The following is an 11,042-nucleotide window of genomic DNA, read 5'->3' on the forward strand; positions in this document are numbered from 1 at the left end:
TAACTCAATTACAAAGCTTGTGTCGCAAAATCAAAAGCAACTAGAATTTTTTTTGTTTTCCAGAGAACTGTAGAGCAGAATCCTTTGATATATGCAGACTGTAGTTTTTTATTTGCAATCAAGATAAACAGAAAACTGAATATGCAATCAGACTCTGAGAACTGAAAAGGAAGATTTTTGCACTGCCGTGAACAACTGCATGAGCAACATGATGAAGCTATTTTTTTTTCATGCCATTTCCATACCACAAATCCAACAGAAAGCATTCAAAGGAAAATCAAGAATTAGTTTCAAAGAATGCAAGAACTCGTGCTATTATTTTGTCTACTAACCCCTCATTCTCCCAAAGCTTGTGTCAGAATCAAAGTGAAAAAGAAAAAGGAAATGCCAGAAGAAGATGAAACATCTCTCTGTGTCAGGGGTCGTCTTAGTTGAATTCAGAAGGACACAGAAAGAAATTGCAGAAGCAAGTAGTTTTTTGATAAAAGAATTTCACCAGATTTTAACATGCTTAGACAAGGTACTTCCTCTCTTTTTTTGCTGAAATGATGTGGTGTATCTTGGGCATCCCTGTCTTCTGGTTTCTTCTCCTTTATTCGGTTTGTAAATAGAACCGTATTTCTCAAACATAGCTCTCACAGATTATAATACTTCCTATTTGCCTTTTTAATCTAATTGAAATTTAAATCAAGTCAAATTTTTCATTAATGCACATTATCATATTAATGAACTCAAAGCCTTACCCACTGAGCAGCCCTTCACTAGCTGTCCAGATCTCAGGTGATTGCTGCCTTTCTTCTGGCTCTAGCAAAACAAGCTTTGAACCTATCAGTCGGACCTCTTCCCTCATCTTCCTTTGCCCAACATCCATTTGATCGTATCGCTACCCTTCAAATGACTCATGTCATCTCCCTAGGACTTAACAATACTATTTTTGTTTAGTGAATAACAAGTTGCAGGACATTATGTGTACTATGATCCCATTTTCATAAAACATTTTTTTGAAAAACTATATAACCAAATATGTATTAAAAAGTTTTAGGACTCAGCTCAACACGATTGTAAGGGGTAATAATATGAAGACTTTCACTTTTATCTAATATTTAAACATTGTATATATTTATACCTATAATCTTTAAAATAATGACCAATTATTCTAAGACTATCTCCTGTGAAATTAATCAGATTATGTCTTTTAACTCTATTCTCATCACTTCTGTAATATTTTTGACAGCTGGATATTTTTTCCACTGTTTATATGTATATATTTATGCTTTTATATATCTATCTCTACATATCTATCTATATATATGTAGATATATATACGTTCCTCCCTTCTTTTTTTTCTATTTTTCGTCTTCTCACTCACTTCCCTAGAACCTAGCCCATGGTAGACACCGTTAAGGATGGAAAATTGTCAAGTGAGCCAACTAGTTAAGTCAGCTACAGGGAAGAAATATCATTAGATACCAGAAGTTGTCCTACTTGCTTGTGTGGGGTTTAGGAAGTGTATTGTATAAGATATAAAGATGGCCAATGTCTGCTTCTGTAATCCATTTACTTGTTAATTAAGGGTGTTGTTCTGGGCAAAGATATGCTAACAGCCAACTTCCACTTCTGTGATCTGCTTGCTTGTTCAGGAGACCACCAGGATATGGCCTTAAGCTTCATCAGCTACCTCCTCCGAAAGCTCGGGACTGATCTCCTCTAACCCTGCATGGTGTGGTAGAGAGTCAGTCGCCGGCCGGCTAATAAAGGCTCATAATTAATCTCAATTGGCTCCGTGGGTCTCAGCATCATTCGTGCCATAACAACACTGTTGAATAAGTGAAGAGCGGACATAGATTTCTAATGAATCACATCAGTCCTTGGACCTATGTAAAACCTGCTTCAATATTCATTTGTTCCTCAACAGTTATATGTTTTCTCTGAATCATATATAAAATGCACTAAATTATAATGGTCCCAGTAATTCCTGGAAAATCTCCTTTTCTTTGTTTGCAGCTGCCAACAAAGTTACTAAAGCTAAATTTCTTACCAACAATTTCAGTCATTCCTGACAACTAGTTGAAAACCCAGGAACCTTTTCAAAAGATCAAAAGATGTGACAATTTAAGAATTGCCATGCTAATGAAAGCTCAGTTGGGGTCAATAGTGACATTTCCCACTTATTTCTGAGACTGGATGAAACAAGATTTTACAGCTTTTTATTAAGGTCTGCTTTTAGAGACTTGTATTTGTCTATCAACATATAATTGCACTTTCAACGATTGGCAACAAACCATCTTTTCTCTTTCCAAATGACACTTTGTAGGGGTTTTCTGGTCTCATTTGCCACCAAGTGCACATCAGAAGATGAATATCCTAGCAGGAGGTCAATGATAGCTGAGAAAGAGAGAGATCGGCTACCAGGCCTAGGGACAGAACCTGCAGAAGGGCCTTACCCAGCTCGAGTTGCCATGGCAAACCATCTAATGAAAAATGCTTCCATCTGAATTTCATCACTAGAGGGTGATTAGAATGTAAATAATGGTGAGATGTGAAGGTGATAACATTCTTCTGTTAAAAGCATGTGGTAAAAAGCACATCCCAGTTGGATAGTCACTTGCAATAGGTGTGGCTACTGTTTATCACACACCAAAGCCCTGAAGCCCTTTATAAAACCTACCCCGTTTTCCATTGGATCTTTCTGTAAACTTCAATTATTTTGCATACAAAATATGCAACAATTAAGGCTATTTAAAATTTAAATGAATTTTGGGCAAGTAGAGCGAAGTCTGTCATTTTTCTCACTGTAGGGTATATGTAGTGTATGGGTTAGCATCTGTTCTCAGTAATTCCTCCAATTCAATTACAACACATTTGGAAACTGCAGAGATATGCAAGGCATTATTTGAACCTCAATTTATCTTTATTTTATTTATTTGTTTGTTTGTTTGTTTGTTTTAGCTAAAATCCAGGATATAAATTCCTAAGTGAAAGTGGGAATTTAATATTTTCCATTCCCATCTATAAAATGCCCCATCATTGAAAACCATATGGTCCACTGCTATAACATAGCCCTCTTGTTAAAGCTTTTGCCTTCTGGACTATTCAGACACCCACCACAGGAACCTCTCTCTCACATTGGAAAAAGTGACACTAATTTTACTTTGGCACTGAGATTAGGTGAGCAGAGTAGACAGAGGCATCAGCACGTTTAATATTTAAAAAAGAAAGGGTTCCGTTTTTTCGGCATTCATTTAATAGTGTTGACTGAGCACTTACTATCACTGTCATCTCTACATGGACTAGAACTGGGTGTGTCATTGAAGCCTTATGTGCTTCAAAATTATGAGGTTACTTTCTTAAAGTCTATCACCATTCTTTGTCCAAGACTATATAATAGGTAATACTAGGTAATAAATCTCATTTTATAACTCTGCCAAAGTACTGTAGTTGATGCTGCCAAATAACTGTTAGTTCTATGATCTACTTCTATCTAAGATTCCAGCAGTAAATCATTTCTAGCATTATGTCACATTTGTGAGAATTATATAATATGGTGCCCTCTGACTGACTAAATTACAAAAGTGACCTCTTTCTCAGAATTTTGGCCCCCACCTGCCTCCTCTACCAGGCTCCTTTGAGCATCTGTCATCTGCACACCACAGAGGGATGCTGGTTTCCTCTCAACATCACCCACTAGTCCAGACCTGGCCCACCTCACCCAGTAGGACCCACTTCCTGTGTATACTATATTTCTGAGGACTGGTGCTACCTAGACTACTCTACCCCCAGACACCTCTACATCCACACAGACTAAGCCAAGGCCTGGCTGCCTTAGTTCAAAAATATCTCTGGCTTCCCAAGTATTTTTTAGAAGGCATCTTGGTTGATTCTTACAACTATTCTCAGTGAATTCCTCCTCATTATTCAGAGATCCTCTGTACCCCCAAATGCCTTGAGATTTAATAATGCCTTGATTCTTTACACAGCTTTCAGGACGTCTGTCTCACCCCAGTCTTATACTTTTCCTAATTCTCTTGACAGAGGGTAGAGCACACAATCTCCACACCTGACAGAAGTATGATGCAAAACATACTCACACGGAAATTAGCCTATCACGACAGAATGCTCATTACGCTAAGAGCATGGGCTTGAGAAAATTGGGGGAAGGTGGTAGTTTGAGTGCATGTCTCAGCTCCTCTCTCCACCTTAATAGTCTGGAGCAAAAAAACACCAGTCAAGCTGGAAATGTCTGGAGGGAACATTGAGGCCATGGGTTTTCCTAGCATCTCTGGAAAAGATAATAGTATGGATTCTCTTCTCCTCAGTGTCCAGGGAGACCTAAGGAGCCATGGCTAAACAGAGGGATGTGCTACAACTTAGGGTGGGGGCAATCCCTCAGCTGTCAGGGCCTGGGATTGTTTTCAGGGAAGTTCTTCATCTATCCACTAATAGCACAAGTTCTAGTGGACCTGCCCATTTCTAATGACACCAGGAGAGCTGAGTTAGATTGTATCATGTCTTTGATTTGGGAGAATTATCACTGGCATCATTCTCAAACAGACTTAGTTTATTCACTGTGGGCTCACCAGCTTGACTCTGCTCAGGAGGCTGCAACATTCTAACCATTGCGAGGGCTAAAGGAACAACTAAAGTGAGTAGGTTAAAAATCTATAAACTTATAACTATTTAAGAGGACTCAGTATCCTGGGAAAGGGAGATGGAGAGAGCAGGGAGAAAGACCAGGTCACGGAACATCTGCATACCTGGGTTCCCATTGGAGGAGAACTGGGGAAAGATCCAAAAGATAACTTTTAACAGATACTAATATGAATGCCTAAGGGTATTTAAGAAGAACACTAAAACATATTCTTGAAGTTTAAGGGGAAGGCGGGGGTAGTGAGAGAGAGAGAGAGAGAGAGAGAGAGAGAGAGTGAAAGAGGGAACTTGATGCTATGGACTGAACTGTATCTCCTGAAAAATTCGTACATTGAAGCCCTACCATGAAAAGAGAGGCAGCCACCTACAAGCCAGGAAGAGAACTCTCAACAGAAAGTAATCATGATGACGCCTTGATCCTGGACTTCTAGCCTCCAGAATAGTGGGAAAATAAATTCCTATTTTTAAGACACCTGGTTTATGGTATATAATTGTGGCAGCCCAAGCTCATTAAGACACTTGACATCTTTATTTAAAAAATTATTATATAAATTGAACAAGAAGATGGTCATGGCTGAGAACCAATTTAATGGAACAAAAGATCAAGAACTCACAAGATGGTAGAGTAGGTAAACACTGTGCTTGCCTCATCCCATGACCACATCAAAATTACAACTAAACTACAGAACAACTATCACTGAGCATTGCCTGAAGTCTAACTGAACAGAAGTCCTATAACAAAGGATATTAACAAGAAGCCACATAGAGACTGGTAGGAGGGGTGGAGATGTAAATTGGGCCCATTATGTGGAGGTTAAAAATCGGGAAAAATATCTTGGCTGCAGAATGAGGGGTCCCAGGCTCCCCAGCCCGGGATTTCAGTGCCAAGGAGAGAAGTCTCCATAACTTCCATCCATGAAAGTCAGCAGAGATTGTGGCTGAGTGAGAAAGGGTGAGCAGTTGCTGGAGTATCAGGCAATCCTCATAAAGGATCTGTTCATGAGCTTACTCACTGATAGACTCTCTCACTCTGAGCACCAGCACTGAGACAGCAGCTCGAAAGGCTGCAGGGATGTACAGGGAGAAACTGAATTATTTGGCTTCAAGCGGAGGGATGGAAGAGCAGCTTCCTCCCAGAGAGAAGCACTGGCAGAAGCCATTTTCTCATTGTTGAATCCTCCCACCACCAGCCTGCATGCACAGGCAGGCACCATAACTGCATCTCCTTCAACATAGCTAACACTATTTGCCCCACCCTGGTGATTCCCTGAGACCCAGCCCCACCTAATTTGTGGGACCACCCAAGACACTTCCAGTGCCTTTTCCATATAAACGCCTGTCTTGGCTAATGTGATGAGACTTTCCTGAAATCTCTCAAAGGTTCACAGACCCCAAACAAGCAGCATCTGGCCTCAGTGTACCATGTATTGCTTGCTAAGCAGGCCCAAACTTCACAATAGGGACAGCCTGTTTCAGTTCAAAGCTTAGCCTCTCCCAGGCACCTCCATACCCAGCACAAGTGGCAATCATCTACAGACTACTTTGTAGCTCATCCCAAGTGCCCCAGGCAGGGCATAGGCAGGGCATCTTGGCCTGTACTAGAGCCCCTCCCAAGAGACCCCAGAACCAACATACCCAGTAACCAGCTTCAGATCACACTAGGGCACCACCCAACCACCTCCACAAATGACAGACCAAAGGGCACACTCAGCAGGCACCAGAGCTCTGCTAAAGCAAATCCTACTCTTTAGGGTCAGCCCCTGCACAACAGTCCTACCACTGTAGTCACAGCCAGTCTTTACAACTGATCAGCCTGTCAAGGAATCTATAATATAAATGCTATAGAAGACTATCTCAAATAGAAGAGATAAACTTAATAAATATAAGAAAAACATTTTTAAAATTATAAGAGGTTGTAATATACATCTTTCAGAATTTGACATATCGAGTAGAAAAAAATCAATAATGATATAGAGGGTTTGAATAATTTAAAAAGTATAGAAAACTGTTTTCTATAAGCAAAGAATATAACTTTTCTTTTGTCTCTATGTTACAAATCTTGATCATATGCTTAGCCACAAAAATAAAAATTAAAATTAAAAATAACCTTCCCAAGATAGAAATCTTATAAGCCATATTTTTGGTTCATACTCTAATAAAAGGAGAAATGAACCATAAGAAGATGATCTCCAAACCTACCTTATTAGAATTAAGACATACTCCTTTAATTGACCCCTTTATTAAAAATATATCAAAACCTGTTTGGAACTTACTTTGAAACGCATTCAAAAACTAAGCTAGATTGATGGATAGACAGAAGGATGGGTAGTTGCATGCATATGTGACCCAAAACTAACAGCAAAAAATTTGCTGTAGAATATAGTGGTGGTCACTGTATAATTCTTTCAAATTTTGTATATGTTTAAATTTTTTTAATAAAATATTGGAAGAATTATATCAAAAACTGAAATATACAATTATGTAGAAAGTACTGGAAGGAAGGTTTTACACCAAAACCCTAGCTAAATATGTTTTTTTAAATAGAATTATAACCTTAACTCTTATTATTTAAAGGGTTTTATTTGTTGTTCTTTTTTAAATATTTTTATCAAGTAGATACTTTGTGCCAGTCACTGTTCTAAAAGATTACATGTATTAAACTTCTTAATCTTCACAACAATCTATATTGTAGGTGAGGAAACTTAGGCACAGTTTAAATAACTTGCCCAAGGTCACACAGCTTCTATGTGGCAAAGATGAGCTTTGAACTAAAGTAGCTAGTGTTCAGTCCATGAAGTTAATCAGTACATTAGACTGTCCCTAAGATTTTAAAATTAGAAAATTAGAAGAAAATTGTCAAAAACAGAGAAAGATGATTGACTTAAAAAGATAAAAGGTGAAATTAATTAAATAGAAAAGGTAAAAATTATGGAAAGAATGATAAAAATTAAAACTTATTCTTTAAAAGATTCTTAAAATAGAAAATTCCTGGAAAGCATAATTACCAAAAAAGAGAAATCTAATATATAGTTTTTAGGTACGAATACATAAATTTTACTAAGGTGTAGAGTATATTAAAATATCAGAAAATATTGGGTACACTTTATAATAACAAATTTGAATATGTAAAAGCAAATTAGTATTACAAAAACCGATCCAAGTAGAACACTCAAAAGATCAATACTGAGAGATGAGAATGGAATATTAAAGAGCTACTATTTTAAAACGCACTTAGTCCATTTGGTTTCGTTGCTGCTTTCAAACTTTTGCATAAGAGAAAAAATGTTATTTCTTAACCTTTCTAGACTTTAGAAAAAGATGAACAACAACTTTAATATAACCTTAATAGGAATTTCAGAGAATTATGCAAGTGTGTTCCTTTTTCATAAAAGTGAACAAAAATTAAAAATCTACGTATATGTTGTTCAGACCTAAAGAGAATTGTGGAAATTAATAAACCGGATTGCTAGTGTTGTTTATTTCAAGAGGATGAAAATTGAGAGGGTGGAGGTTTAAAAATGAGCTTTGAAGTCAGGCAAAGAAAGCCAAGTTTGAGTCTCAGCTCTGCCATCTTATTCCTTGTGTGACCTTGGGCATCTTACCTAACCTCTGTCTTCATAATGAGGTTATAATGACTAAATAGCATAGTGCATTTAGAATGTCTGATGCATATGTGGTGGTAAATAAACACTGGCTATCAGAATTAGGATTCCCTTTTCCTCTCAATATGCTTTTTGTGGCAATTAAGAAAAGAATGTCTGTGTATCTCCCAGGTTCACGTCTCTAAATGTCAGCTATATCCTGAAATTCATATTCTGCACATTTCAAGTGGTACATGGGCTTTCTAAAATTTCCTACATGGTACTATTAATTTGTAAATTTCCAAATGAAACGACAAAGATCCAAAACCAATTTTAAGGGGACTTTCCCACATGATCTAAATGAAACTTATGAAAGAGAGTTGCCATCAAACAGAACATACCCGTTTTCAGTTCTGCAAAAATTCAATGCAGGAAGGCAGACACTAAAAAGGAGTTGTGTGGGTGTATCCTGAGGTGAGAGTTGTTACTGGGTCTGGCTTGTCTCCCGGTAATGATTGTGCAAAGTTAACTATAGGGTTGAACTCTGTGAGTTCCCAATCAATTGTGCCCCTCCCCAGGTTGACACTGAATTATTAATAACGCACCCTTTATCTAAGACTGGTATGACTCAGCCCAAATACTCCCAGCCTGATGATGAAAATGTTGTGGAGAAAGACTCCTGGAGCTCAGATATATTTTATACACACCTTGTTCTCTGCAGTCTCTCTCTCTGACATGAGCTGCTCTACCCAAAGCAAGACTGATTGTTTTGCATCACCTTTTGCTTTTCTGAGTGATCACAGATTGGTTGTGGGTGATGCATTCTAGTCATCTCCAGGTACAGAGAGTAAAGGTACAGCCATCCTTCTCCTGTGCATAGGGAATTTCCAACTCTTCCATGAATTCTCACAACTAGTGGTTTTTACAGTAAAACTCACCAATTCCTTTAAATGAATTCTTCCATTCTTGGAATAAAAGACACGTTGATCATGTCAGTCAAAGGTGCTATAAGTTATAACATATATAATGACAGGTTAGGAAAGCACTTGAAAAATAAACACATTGTGCAAATGTAAATGCCCATGGTACATGTTTGTGTTCAATGCAATATTTATTAAAAGTTTGCAATGCTCCTGGCATATTATTATAGAGAAAACTGTCTTTCTGCCATAGCATTTTCAAAACTACTTAATCCAAGCTAGCAAGAAATATATATTTCTGGTTCTAAGCGTGAGTGTGAAAATTGTGAAATACATACACAAAAAGGCAGGCGGATTGAGGACCCGTATGGTGTCATGGGGACCACCATCTAGTCCTCAGGGTTGCCAAAAGGAAAAGAAAGAAAATCTGTGATTGTGGCTCCCATTCCCAGGGAAGGGGAAAGATGGGGACAATGATCGTGACTCTCTCACTCTTATATATGACTACAGATTTGAAGCAACTCAGTTTCCAACCAAATAACATGATCGTAAACTCTATTTATATATAATTTCTCACCTGCAGTGAACTGAATTTTGTGTCTCTTCAAAATTCATATGTTGAAATTCTAATCCTCAAGGCGGTTGGTCCTTTGGAAGGCAATTAGGTCATGAGGGTGGAGCTCTTTTAAAAGAGACTCCAGAGAGCATTCTTGCCCCTTCCACCAGGTGAGGACACAGCTAGATGATGGTCGTCTAGGAAGTGGGCTCTCTCGCCAGACACCAAATAGGTCAGTGCCTTGATATTGGACTTCTCAGCCTCCAGAACTATATAGATGAGAAATAGATGTTTTTTGTTTAAAGCCACCAGTCTTTGGGGTTCTGTTACAGAAGCTGAATGGATGCAGACACTACTAAAAACAGTGCTCACATTGCTAACCACTCACATGCCAAAGGCCAGCAGCAAGGCTCTACAGAGCACACTTTCACAACTCTCACTGAGAAAAAATCAAGTGCGAAGCACAATTTTATTTTTGATAGAACACAAATATGCATGCATCCATGCTTCTAGCATACGATATATTGGAACCTAGACGTGTAAAAGAACTGGAGAGAGTAGGAGACAAGTAAAAAGCCTTACCTTTGAGGGGAAATGTCTCTGGAAAGAGTTTTGTTTTGGAAACATGGGCCATATCTCCAAATGCCAAATAAACCGAGAAGATTAGCCATATAATTCAAGGTTCCCAATTACTTTCACTGGAAAGAAATATCCTGCTGTTTGGGCAAAAATGTTTTCTGAGAGTTGAATAATATGGGTAATTTCCTCAATTCTCCATTGCATTTTGACTATATCAGTGCCATCCAGTCAGCAATGTGCAAACTAACTGAAGCTTTAAACATACAGCCAATGTAAAAGTTGTCTTCTTTTCATACCAATCAACTCCAAATTGTTCGTGAGTATCTCATCTGCTGCTGTAGGGAGCCCTGCAGTACTGGAAAACAGCCAGCAGTTGTCATGGATACTCTGATAGCTTGTGGTTCTTGGTGCAATGTGTGTCCCATAGGCCCTTAACTTTGGGGACATGCCATTTGTTCCAGCACTGGCTGGCACATTGACAGTTCTGTCTGTGGAGTGGTCTTTGCTAGCGCTGTCTTCTCGGCAGGCTTTTAGATAATGGGATTCTGCAACTACTCATCTTTCACTTCAGAGCATGCCATTCTGCTAAATGAAGAAGCTGGACGACCTCTGGGGTTCCCTCAGTCTCCAGTGCAGAGGAACATGTGTACTGTCACCTTACCAGCTTCGCCGGCCATCTGAACAGTTGCTGTCGAGCAGCAGAAGCAGCCTGAATGCCTGGCAACCCCCAGTAACAGTGGACACAGATCTCGTTGCCTC

The sequence above is a fragment of the Pteropus vampyrus genome, unplaced genomic scaffold, assembly GCF_000151845.1.
Source record: "Pteropus vampyrus isolate Shadow unplaced genomic scaffold, Pvam_2.0 Scaffold83, whole genome shotgun sequence".
In the NCBI taxonomy this organism is placed as follows: Eukaryota; Metazoa; Chordata; class Mammalia; order Chiroptera; family Pteropodidae; genus Pteropus; species Pteropus vampyrus.